The 9,460-nt window shown below is 34.3% G+C and overlaps 1 pseudogene; it reads right to left on the bottom strand.

Moving 5' to 3' along the window:
• Nucleotides 1-8,580: 8,580 nt before the first annotated feature.
• LOC134366048 (U1 spliceosomal RNA) lies at nt 8,581-8,710 on the bottom strand (annotated as a pseudogene).
• Between the last annotated feature and the right edge of the window lie 750 nt (nt 8,711-9,460).

A 9,460-nucleotide genomic window follows, 5' to 3' on the forward strand; every position in this document is an offset into this window, starting at 1 on the left:
TTTGTCAGATGCATATTTTGCAAATATTTTCTCCCACTCTGTTGGTTGTCTTTTCAATCTATTGATTGTTCCTTTTGCTGTGCAGATGCTTTTTAGTTCGATATAATCTCACTTGTTTGTTTTTCCTTTGGTTGCCTGTGTTTTGGGGATCATATTCATGAAGTCTGTAACCACTTCGACTTCCTGGAGTATTTCCGCTATGTTTTCTTTAAGGTATTTTATTGTTTCAGGATGTATATTTAATTCTTTAATCCATTTTGAGCTGATTTTGGTATATGGTGAGAGGTATGGGTCTAGTTTCATTCTCCTACATATGAATATCCAGTTTTCCCAGCACCATTTGCTGAAGAGGCAGTCTCTTCCCAAGTGTGTAGACTTGGTGCCTTTGTCAAAGATCAGATGGCTGTAGGTGTATGGGTTGACTTCTGGGTTCTCTATTCTATTCCATTGATCCATGTATCTGTTTTTATGCCAGTATCATGCTGTTTTGGTTATTATAGATTTGTTCAGGATGATATTGGCAGTGCGCTTATCATATATGGCTTTAATTGTGTTGAGATACTTTTCATCTACACTTAACTTGTAGAGAGTCTTTATTATGAACGAATGTTGAATTTTGTCAAATGCTTTTTCAGTGTCTATAGAGATGATCATATGGTTTTTGTCTTTACTTTTATTGATGTCATGTATCACATTTATTGATTTGCATATGTTGAACCAACCTTGCATCCCTGGGATGAATCTCACATGATCATGGTGTATAATTTTGTGTATTTGTTGCTATATTCTGTTAGCTAGTATTTTATTGAGGATTTTTGTGTCTGTATTTATCAAGGATATTGGCCTGTAATTTTCTATTTTTGATGTACCTTTGTCTGGCTTTGGTATCAGGGTGATGTTTGCCTCATAGAATGAGTTTGGGAGAATGGTCTCTGTTTTAATCTTTTGGAATAATTTGTAGAGAATTGGTAACAGTTCCTCTTTGAAGGTTTGGTAGAACTCTGCAGTGAACCCGTCCTGTCCTGGGCTTTTCTTTGTTGGTAGCCTTCTGATAACAGCTTCAATCTCTTTTTCTGTTTTTGGTCTGTTCAGATTTTCTGTATTTTCTTGGCTCAGTTTTGGTAGTTTGTATGCATCCAGAAATTTATTCATTTCCTCCAGATTTTCAAATTTGTTGGCATACATTTTTTTTATAGTAGTCTCTAATAATTCCTTGTATTTCTGAGTTATCATTTGTAGTATCACCTTTTTCATTTTTAATTTTTGTTATTTGGCTATTCTCTTCTTTTCTTAGTCAGCCTTGCTAAAGGTTTTTCAATTTTATTTATCTTTTCAAAATACCAACTTTTTGTTTAATTGATCTTTTGTATTGTTTTTCGGGTTTCTATTTAATTTAGTTCTGCTCTGATCTTAATTATTTCTTTCTGTCTACTAACTTTGGGTTTTGACTGTTCTTGTTTTTCTAGTTCTTTAAGGTGAAGTGTTAGGTTGTTTATTTGCCATCTTCCCATTCTTCTGAAGTAAGCATTTAATGCGATAAATTTCCCCCTTAATACTGTTTTGCAGTATCCCACAGGTTTTGGTATGATGTGTCATTATTTTCATTAGTTTCAAGAAATTTTTTGATTTCCTGTTTAATTTCTTCTTGGACCCATATGTCATTAAGTAGAATGTTGTTTAATTTCTATGTGTTTGCATTGTTTCCAGAGTTTCGTTTATTATTGATTTCTAATTTTAATCCATTGTGATTTGAAAAAAGACATGGAATAATTCCAATTTTTCTGAATTTGTTGAGACTTCCTTTGTGACCTAACATGTGGTCTATCCTGGAGAATGTTCTGTGTGCTGATGAGAAGAATAAATATTTTGAGATCGTTGGATGGAATGTTCTGTAGATATCTGCCAAGTCCAACTGGTTTAAAGTGTTTAGATCTTGGGTTTCTTTATTGATTTTTTGCCTAGATGATTTGTCCAATGTTGAGAGTGGGGTGTTCAGGTCCCCCACTATTATGGTCTTAGTGTCTATCTCATTTTTTAGACCTAATAGTGCTTGCTTTATAAATCTGGCTGCTCTGCCTAAAGCCTCTACAAAAATACTCTTGGAGTTGATAAATGATTTCAGCACAGTAGCAGGATACAAAATCAACACACAAAAGTCAGTAGCATTTCTATTCTCCAATAGTGAATATGCAGAAAGGGAAATCAAGAAAGCTTGCCCATTTACAATAGCCACCAAATAAATAAAATACTTAGGAATTGAGTTAACCAAGGATGTGAAAAATCTCTATAATAAGAACTACAAACCACTGCTGAGAGAAATTAGAGAGGATACACGAAGATGGAAAGATACCCCATGCTCTTGGATTGGAAGAATCATCATAGTGAAAATGTCTGTACTACCCAGAGTGATATACAAATTCAATGCAATGCCCATCAGAATTCCAATGACATTTTTCTCAGAAATGGAAAGAACTATCCAGACATTTATATGGAATAACAAAAGAGCACGCATAGCCAAAGCAATGCTGAGCAAAAAAAGTAAAGTTGGAGGCATAACACTACCTGACTTTAAACTCTACTACAAAGCTATAATAACCAAAACAGCATAGTACTGGCATAAAAACAGACACACAGATCAATGGAATAGAATAGAGTATCCAGAAATCAACCCACACACTGACAGCCATCTGATCTTTGACAAAAGCACCAAGCCTATACATTGGGGAAGAGACTTCTCTTCAGCAAATGGTGCTGTGATGACTGGATATCAATATGGAGGAGAATGAAACTAGACCCATACTTTTCACCATACACTAACGTCAACTAAAAATGGATTAAAGAATTAAATATACACCCTGAAACAATAAAACTTCTTAAAGAAAACATAGGAGAAACACTTCAGGAAGTAGGACTGTACACAGACTTCATGAATATGATCCCAAAAGCACGGGCAACCAAAGGAAAAATAAACAAATGGGATTATATCAAACTAAAAAGCTTCTGCACAGCAAAAGAAACAATTAACAGAGTTAAAAGACAACCAACAGAGTGGGAGAAAATATTTGCAAAATATACATTTGACAAAGGATTAATATCCAAAATATACAAAGAATTCAAACAACTTTACAAGAAAAAAACAAGCAACCCAATTCAAAAATGAGCAAAAGAGCTAAGTAGGCATTTCTCTAAGGAAGATACACAAATGGCCAACAGACATATGAAAAACTGCTCATCACTCAGCATTCGGGAAATGCAAATCAAAACTACATTGAGATACCATCTCACCCCAGTTAGGATGACTAAAATCCAAAAGACTCTGAACAATAAATGCTGGCGAGGTTGCAGAGAAAAAAGAACTCTCATACATTGTTGGTGGGACTGCAAAATGGTGCAGTCTCTATGGAAAATGGTATGGAGGTTCCTCAAACAATTGCAGATAGATCTACCATATGACCCAGCTATCCCACTCCTGGGAATATACCCAGAAGAATGGAAATCATCAAGTTGAAGGTATACCTGTTCTCCAATGTTCATTGCAGCACTCTTTACAATAGCCAAGAATTGGAACCAGCCCAAATGTCCATCATTGGATGAGTGGATACGAAAAATGTGGTATATCTACACAATGGAATACTACTCAGCTATTAAAAAGAATGAAATACTGCCATTTGCAATGACATGGATGGACCTTGAGAGAATTATATTAAGTGAAACAAGTCAGGCACAGAAAGAGAAATATCACATGTTCTCACTTATTGGTGGGAGCTAATAATAAATAAATTCACACATACAAACACAAAATAACCGGGGGGGGGGAGACATAACAATTGCAATTCCTAGAAGTTGATATGACAAGCAAACAGAAAAGACATTGTTGGGAGGGAGGGGGGAGAGGCAGGAGGGAGGGAGGTTTCGTTAATGGGCCACAATAATCAACCACATTGTATATTGACAAAATAAAATAAAATTAAATTAAATTAAATTTTTAAAAAATCTGGCTGCTCCAACATTGGGTGCATATATATTTATGATTGTTATGTCTTCTTGATGGGTAGATCCTTTTATCACTATATATTGGCATTTTTTATCTCTTTTTATGGCTTTTGATTTAAAGTCTTTTTTATGATATAAGTATAGCTACTCCAGCTTGCTTTTCATTTCTATTTGCATGGTATATCTTTTTCCATCTTTTCACTCTTAATCTATGTGTGTCTTTACAGGTGAGGTGAGTCTCTTGAAGGCAGCGTACAGTTGGGTCCATCCGTTTAATCCAGTCAGTCAGTCTGTGTCTTTTGAGGGGGGAATTTAATCCTCTTACATTTAGAGTTATTACTGAAAGGTGTTGATTTACTCATAGCATTTTATTGATTTTTGTTTAGATGTCTTAGGTATCTTTTGTTCTTTTCTTTCTGATTTTCTGTTTGTCTTCTGTGTTTGTTGGATTCTTGGGGTGGTAGATAAACTATTTTTTTCTCTTTATTGTTAGCATTTTTGTCTTACTAGTAGGTTTTGTTCTTTCTTGAGTATTCATGGCAGTGATTGTTGTTTTTCAGGTATCAAATCCAGTACTCCCTTGAGAATTTCCTGTAAGTCTGGTCGTGCGGTAGTGAACTCCCACAGTTTTTGTTTGTCTGCAAAATATACTATTTGTCATCCATTTGGGAAGGATAGCCTTGCTGGGTAAAGTGTTCTTGACTGTCAGTTTTTGTCCTTTAGAATTTTGAATATATCATCCCATTCTTTTATGGCTTTTAGGGTTTCTGATGAAAAGACTGATGTTAGTTTGATTGGGGCTCCCTTATAGGTGACTTCACGCTTCTCTCTTGCAGGTTTTAAGATTCTCTCTTTGTCTTTGAGTTTTGCCAGTTTGATTATAACATGTTGTGGAGAGGAACTTTTGGGGTTGAATATGTTTGGGGATTTTTGTGACTTTCCCTATACCTTGGAAGTTTTCTGCTATTATTTCAATGAATATGTTTTCAATGCCATTTCCTTTTTCTTCTCCTTCTGGAATACCCATGATTTGGATATTTCAGCACTTAAGGTTGTCTGTTATCTCTTTTAGATTTTCTTCCATTTTTTAAATTCCTTTTTCTGCTCCACCTGTGTTAATTCAAACAGCCCATCTTCAAGGTCAGAAATTCTCTCTTCTGCTTGTTCTAGCCTGCTGGTTAGATTCTCTGTCGTGTTTTTTATTTTGTTGAATGAATCCTTCAGCTCCACAAGCTCTGTTACATTCTTTTTCAGGGTATTGATTTCTTTGTACATTTCTTCTTTCAGGTCTTTTATATTTTTTCTCATTTCATTGTGTGTCTGACTGAGTTTTCTTGTATCTCATTTAGTTTCCTTAGAATTGTTGCTCAAAATTCCTCATCAGTCATTTCAAGGAATTCCTGTTGTATGGGATCTAGAGCTTAAGAGTTATTATTTTCCTTTGGTGGTGATTACTTTTGTGATTTTCCATATTTCTGGTATCCTTCCTTTGATGTTTAGTCATTGTGGCAGGGAGTATCATGGTCCACTCATTCCACCCTGATGTCTAACCTGAATCCTGAAGGGACTGCCAATTATGGACAGTGGGGACTAGCCTGGGCTGGGGGTCCCACAGCACCTGCCTGTTCTGGCATGGCTGACTCAGGGCATGTGGGTCCAGTGGCTCTAAGGCCTCTCTGGGTGGTGGGCACTGGCCTGGGCTGGGGGTCCCATGGTGCCTGCCTATTCTGGCTTGTCTGGCTTGGGGCATTGAAATTTTGTACTCTTTGAACAGCACCTCCTCATTTCCCCATCCCCCAGCCCCAGGTGATCACTATTCTACTCTCTGATTCTATGATTTTGACTATTTTAGATACCTCACAAAAGTGCTATCATGTTGTATTTGTCCTTCTGTGCCTGGCTTATTTGACTTAGTGAAATGTTCTCTAGGTTCATTCATGTTGTCACAAATGGCAGGATTTTCTTTCATGTGTAAGCATGAATCACATTCCAATAAATGTATATACCACATTTTCTTTACCCATTCTCTTTTCTCCACATCCTGGCAAAAACTTGCTATCTTTTGCTGTTGTTGTTGTTGTTTTGTTTTGTTTTGTTTTGTTTTTGTTTTTTGATAATAGCCTTTCTAACAGGTGTGACCTGATATCTCACTGTAGTTTTCATTTGCATTTTCCTAATGATTAGTGATGTTGAGCACCTTTTTATATACCTATTAGCCATTTGTATTTCTTCTTTGGTGAAATATGTATTTAAATCTTTTTCCCATTTTTAAATCAGGTTATTTGTTTTTTTGTTATTGAAATGTAAGTGTTTGGTATATATTTTGGATATTAACCCCTTGTCAATTATATGGTTTGCAAATATTTTCTCCCATTCCATAGGTTGCCTTTTCATTTTATTGATTGTTTCCTTTGCTGTGCAAAAGCATTTAGTTTGATGTAATCCCACTTGTCTCATTTTACTTTAGTTACCTGTGCTTCAGGTGTAACCAATAAATAATGGCCATGTCCAATGTCCTTTTACCCTATATTTTACCCTATATTTTCTTCTAATAGTTTTGTTTTGTTTTACATTTAAGTCCTTAAACCATTTTTGAGTTGACTTTTGTGTATGGTGTGAGATAAGTGTCCAATTTCATTTTTTTGCATGTGTGTATCCAGTTTTTCCAGTACCATTTATTGAAGAAAGTATCTTTTCCCCGCTGTATATTCTTGGCACCATCATCAACGATCATGTAGTATGTGGGCTTATTTCTGGGCTTTCTATTCTGTTACATCAGTCTATTTGTTTTGATGCTAGTACGATACTGTTATTACTGTAGATTTGTAGTATATTATGAAATCAGAGAATGTGATACCTCTGGCTTTGTTATTTTTGTCCAAATTACATTGGCTGTTTGGGGTCTTTTTGTGGTTCTGAATAAATTTTAGAATTGTTTTTATATGTCTGTGAAAATGCCATCAGAATTTTGATAGGGATTACATTGAATCTGTAGATTATTTTGGGTAGTATGGACATTTTAACAATATTAATTCTTTCAATTCATGAATACATGATGTCTTTTTATTTGTTTATCTTTAATTTCTTTCATCAGTGTTTTATAATTTTCAGGGTAAGTCTTTTGCCTCCTTGGTTTAGTTTATTCCTAAGTAATTTACTCTTTTTGGTGCTATTGCAAATGGGATAAATGGGATTTTTTCCCTTAATTTCATTGTCAGAAGGTCATTGTCAGTATATCAAAATGCAACTAATTTTTTTCATTTTTTTCTGCCACTAATTTTTTTTTTTTTTTTCCAAATTGGAGCTGATGATTTATTTGCAAGGAAAATGAAATAAAGCTCCTTACATCCCAATTTTCTCAAAAAGCAGTTTCTCCCTTAAGGAAGAAAGGCGGAATATATATAATAGTCAAAAGATATACAGTACTTGCCACACAGGTCTGTAGATAATTGTATGATTTTCATCCTTTATTCTGTTAATGTAAACTGACCTTGCATGCCAGAGATAAATTCTACTTGGTCATGGTGTATCATTCTTTTAAATGTGCTGTTGAATTTTGTTTGTTAGTATTTTCTTAAGGATTTTTTGCATCTATATTCATCACAGATATTGGCCTGTAGTTATCTTTTCTTGGTGGCATTGTCTAGCTTTGGTATCAGAGTGATGCTGGCTTCAAAGAATGAGTTAGGAAATTTTCCCTATTTTTCAATTTCTTTGGAAGTATTTAAGAATGATTGGTGTTTATTCTTCTTTAGATGATTGGTAGAATTACCTGTGAAGCCATCTGATCCTGGTCTTTTATTTGTTCGCAGTTTTGTTTGTTTGTTTGCTTACTCCTTCAATCTCTTTATTTGTTATTGATCTGTTCAGGATTTGTTTATTCTTTACATCCAATCTTGGTAGATTTGTGTTTTTAAGAATCTATCCATTTCTTCTTGTTTGTCCAACAAGTTGGCATATAATTGTTATGATAGTCCTTTGTGATCATTTTAATTTCTGTAACTTGTTTTAATGTCTCCTCTTTCACTTTTGATTTTATTTATTTGAATCTTCCCTCTTTTTTTCTTAGTCTAGCTAAGAGCTTGTCAATTTTATTTACTTTTTAGGAACAAACTAGGCTTTGTCTATTTTTTTATTGTTTTTCTATTCTCTAGTTCATTTATTTTTTTCTCTGATCTTTATGATTTTCTTTCTTCTTTTAATTTGGAGCTTAGTTTGTTCTTCTTACTCTAATTTCTTGAAGTGTGAAGTTAGTTTATTTGAAGTCTTCCTGCTTTTTTTAAAATGTAGACCTTTATTGCTGTGATTTTTTCCTCTTAATACTGCTTTTGCTGTATCCCACAAGTATTGGTATGTTGTGTTTTTGTTTTTGTTTGTCCCAAGATATTTTCTAATTTTTTTTTCACTTCTTTGACCCAGTGGTTGTTTGAGTGTGTTGTTTAATTTTCACATATTTGTGAATTTTCCCATTTTCTTTCTATTATTGATTTCTAGCTTCATTCCATGGTGATGAGATCAAATACTTGGACTGATTTTTAATCTCCTTAAATTTGTTGAGACTTTTTCCTTTCCTTTTCTTTTCTTTTTCAGTCCTCCACTACCACAAATTATGCAGTCGAGTAAATCACAGGGGTCAGCACAACCAGAGAGCAGTGGATAAGCCCTACCTGGGAAAACCACCTTTGTGATCATGGTCTCTCCCATGTCATGTAAATATGCTGAGACTGCTTTTATAACCTAGAATGAGATGTATACTGGAGAATGATCATGTATGTTTGAGAAGGATGAGTATTGGGCTGCTGTTGGTGGAGTGTTCTATATACATCTGTTAGGCTCATTCGGTGTATAGTTTTGTTTGTTTCTACTGTTTCCTTATGATTTTATGTCTGGGTGATCTATCCATTATTGAGAGTAGGGTATTGAAGTTACCTACTTTATTATGTTGCTATTTCTTCCTTCAGATCTGTAAAGGTTTGTTTTGTATATTTAGGGACTTTGATGTTGGGTGCATATATATATTTATAATTTTTATATCATCTTGTAGAATTGACCCTTTTATCATTATATAATGACTTCATTTGTCTATTGTAATTGTCTTTAATTTAAAGTATATTTTGTCTGATATAAATTTAGCCACCCTGCTCTCTTGTGGTTACCATTTGCATTGAATATCTTTCTCTACCCCTTCAGTCCATGTGTATACTTAAATCTAAATAGAGTCTCTTGTGGATGGCATATACTTTGGCATTGTTTTCTTGTGTTGGTAGTTATTTTTGTTGCTGTTGTTTATCCAGTCAGCCATTCTATATCCTTTAATTGGGGGGGTTTACATTTCAATTAATTATTGATAAGTAAGAACTTACTATTACCATTTTGTTAATTGTTTTCTGTCTGTTTTGTAGTTCTCTTGTTCCTCTCTTCCTCTTTTGTTGTCTTTATTGCAGTTTGATGAGTTTTTTGTAGCAAT

This window comes from Cynocephalus volans, chromosome 1, assembly GCF_027409185.1.
Source record: "Cynocephalus volans isolate mCynVol1 chromosome 1, mCynVol1.pri, whole genome shotgun sequence".
In the NCBI taxonomy this organism is placed as follows: domain Eukaryota; kingdom Metazoa; phylum Chordata; class Mammalia; order Dermoptera; family Cynocephalidae; genus Cynocephalus; species Cynocephalus volans.